The sequence below is a fragment of the Sminthopsis crassicaudata genome, chromosome 6 (genome assembly GCF_048593235.1).
Source record: "Sminthopsis crassicaudata isolate SCR6 chromosome 6, ASM4859323v1, whole genome shotgun sequence".
Taxonomy (NCBI): Eukaryota; Metazoa; Chordata; class Mammalia; order Dasyuromorphia; family Dasyuridae; genus Sminthopsis; species Sminthopsis crassicaudata.
In genome coordinates this window covers 165,174,261-165,178,207 of record NC_133622.1, presented here as the reverse complement: position 1 = coordinate 165,178,207, position 3,947 = coordinate 165,174,261, and positions in this window count along the sequence as shown.

The window sequence follows — 3,947 nt, the reverse complement described above, 5'->3', positions numbered from 1 at the left end:
AATTTTTAAACTCTGATTCCAAAAAAAATTTTTTTAAATGCTGTTGTATGCTACTAATATTTCAATATATTTGAGAAATCATCTGTTTAGGGATACTTTATATCATAGAAGATTGCAATACATCTATACTTTCTAATCAAGTATGACTCTTGTCCATCATCCGTGTCTTTCCACCAATCCTAAACCTAAAGTGTTGGGACCTGAGCTCAATCTGGCCTAAGACTTTTGCTTACCTGTGCAACATTGTGCAAATCAATTAACTGCCTTAATTTTCTCATTTATAAAATGGAGCTTAAAAATAGCATTTACCTCAGTAAGCATAATATGCAATAGAAATAAACTGCAACCTTTCCCAGTAAGATCAGGAGTGAAACAAGGTTGCCCACTATCACCATTACTATTCAATATAGTACTAGAAACGCTAGCCTCGGCAATAAGAACCGAGAAAGAGATTCAAGGAATTAGAGTAGGAAATGAGGAAATTAAACTATCACTTTTTGCAGATGACATGATGGTATACTTAGAGAACCCCAAAGACTCTGCTAAAAAGCTACTAGAAATAATTCAAAATTTCAGCAAAGTGGCAGGATACAAAATAAATCCACATAAATCCTCAGCATTTTTATATATCACTAACAAAATGCAACAGCAAGAGATACAAAGAGAAATTCCATTCCAAACAAATGTTGAGAGTATAAAATATTTGGGAATCCATCTACCAAAGAAAAGTCAGGAATTATATGAGAAAAATTACAAAACACTTGCCACAAAAATAAAATCAGATTTAAATAATTGGAAAGACATTCAGTGCTCTTGGATAGGCTGAGCGAATATAATAAAGATGACAATACTCCCCAAACTAATCTATTTATTTAGTGCTATACCAATCAGACTCCCAAGAAACTATTTCAATGACCTAGAAAAAATAACAACAAAATTCATATGGAAGAATAAAAGGTCGAGAATTGCAAGGGAACTAATGAAAAAAAAACTCAGAGGAAGGTGGTCTAAGTGTACCTGATCTAAAGCTATATTATATAGCAGCAGTCACCAAAACCATTTGGTATTGGCTAAGAAATAGACCGGTAGATCAGTGGAACAGATTAGATACAAAGGACAAAAAAGGGTACATCTATAGCAATCTAATCTTTGACAAACCCAAAGATTCCAACATTAGGGATAAAAATTCATTATTCGGAAAAAACTGTTGGGAAAACTGGAAATTAGTATGGCAGAAATTAGATATGGATCCACACTTAACACCATATACCAAGATAAGATCAAAATGGATCCATGATTTAGGCATAAAGAGGGAGATAATAAATAGATTAGAGGAACAGAGGATAATCTACCTCTCAGACCTGTGGAGGAGGAAGGAATTTATGACCAGAGGAGAACTAGAGATCATTATTGATCACAAAATAGAAGATTTTGATTACATCAAACTAAAAAGTTTCTGTACAAATAATACTAATGCAAACAAGATTAGAAGGGAAGTAACAAATTGGGAAAATATTTTTAAAAACAAAGGTTCTGACAAAGGTCTCATTTCCAAAATATATAGAGAACTGACCATAATTTATAAGAAACCGAACCATTCTCCAATTGATAAATGGTCAAAGGATATGAACAGACAATTCTCAGAGGGAGAAATTGAAACTATATCCACTCACATGAAAGAGTGTTCCAAATCACTATTGATCAGAGAAATGCAAATTAAGACCACTCTGAGATACCACTACACACCTGTCAGATTGGCTAAGATGACAGGAACAAATAATGATGAATGTTGGAGGGGATATGGGGAAATTGGGACACTAATACATTGCTGGTGGAGTTGCGAAAGAATCCAGCCATTCTGGAGAGCAATCTGGAATTATGCCCAAAAAGTTATCAAACTGTGCATACCCTTTCACCCAGCAGCGCTACTACTGGGATTATATCCCAAAGAAATACTAAAGAGCGGAAAGAGTCATATATGTGCCAAAATGTTTGTGGCAGCTCTTTTTGTTGTAGCTAGAAACTGGAAGATGAATGGATGTCCATCAGTTGGAGAATGGTTGGGTAAATTGTGGTATATGAAGGTTATGGAATATTATTGCTCGGTAAGAAATGACCAGCAGGAGGAATACAGAGACGCCTGGAGAGACTTAAATCAACTGATGCTGAGTGAAATGAGCAGAACCAGAAGATCACTGTACACTTCAACAACGATACTGTATGAGGATGTATTCTGATGGAAGTGGAAATCTTCAACATAAAGAAGATACAACTCACTTCCAGTTGATCAATGATGGACAGAGGTAGCTACACCCAGAGAAGAAACACTGGGAAGTGAATGTAAATTGTTAGCACTAATATCTGTCTGCCCAGGTTGCATGTACCTTCGGATTCTAATGTTTATTGTGTAACAAGAAAATGATATTCACACACATGTATTGTACTTAGACTATATTGTAACACATGTAAAATGTATGGGATTGCCTGTCATCGGGGGGAGGGAGGGGGGGTAATTTGGAAAAATGAATACAAAAATTAAAAAAAAATAGCATTTACCTCTTGGGGTTGTTGAGATGATCAAATGAGATGATATTTGTAAGATGCTTAGCACAGTGTCCAGCACATAGTAGTAGCTTAATAAATATTCATTTACTTCCCTTATCTGTTCTTGGCATTATGTGGATTATAACAAAGAAGCACAAAGGCTATTTACCTTTGTCTTGCTCTTGTTACCTGAGAAATTCCTTCTCTTCTAGCCATGAATAGGATTATTTCTATTTTGCTCCAATTTCAAGTCTTCATTGTATATCTCATGTCTATGTATAGTTTCTTTGGGAGATAGTGGGTGCAGAATTACATTAACATGGTAAAATTTGTGAGGAATACATGCAACTGGGGCAAATACAACTCAAAAACTGTGAGCATGTCAAAGGCAACAGTAGTCTGTGAACTTAACTTCATTTTTCTTGAGTTTCTTCCTCTTTTTTCAAAAGATGTTTGAGCTATCCTACGATTTAGGACTTCCTTTGGGAGTCCAGGATGAGATGCTCTTCCCTTCTCTCTCTAAATCTCATTTTCTTCATATAAGGAGGTTCACTGATTTAAGCAGGGCATTAGAAAGAATGGTTGCCTCTGGATGAGGGCTCATAGTCTTGGTTTAGCACTTCAATTGCCTAATGTCATAATTGTGTCCCCAAAGTAATCAGAAACCTATTGATAAAGATGGAAGATAAGAGTCCTGGGGATTCTGGAAGCCAGCATTGGTGACAGGTAAGTAGGAGCAACCCCTGTGATGTTCCCTCCCAGGAGTTAAAGGAAACAGGAGGTATTCTGATATTCCTGAGAGGGCAGGCCTGTGGCCTCCGAAAGCCAGCTGTTGTAGTAGTGGCGGTGATGTGTCTGACTCTTTGTCACCCCATTTTGGCTTTTCTTGGCAAAGATACTGGAGGAGTTTGCCTTTTTTTCTCCAGCTCATTTTACAGATGAAGAAACTGAGGCAGACAGGGGTAAGTGATTTGTCCAGGGTCCCATGGCTAGTAAATATTGGAGGGAATGAGTTGCCCATTCCAAAAAAAATGCAGAATTATCCATAAACAGAAACAACACTTGGTACTGAAATGCATAGTGGTTTGTTTCCTACTAGTTATGTTTCAATGGCTTGGTCCAATTAAATGCAATTAAAAATGCTATGTATACACACAACCACACACATTTAAGGCAACCAGGTTGCACAGTGGAAACACTCCAGGCTTGGAGGCAGGAAGGCTCATGTTTATGAAACGATTTTGACCTCAGTTTGCCTCAGTTTCCTCATCTATAAAATGAGCCAAGGAAAGAAATTGCAAATCACTCCAGTATCTGCCAAGAAAATCCCAAATGGGGTCATGAAGAGTCAGATATGACTGGGCAAGAACGGAAACCATAATATGTATTATTGTGTATATATT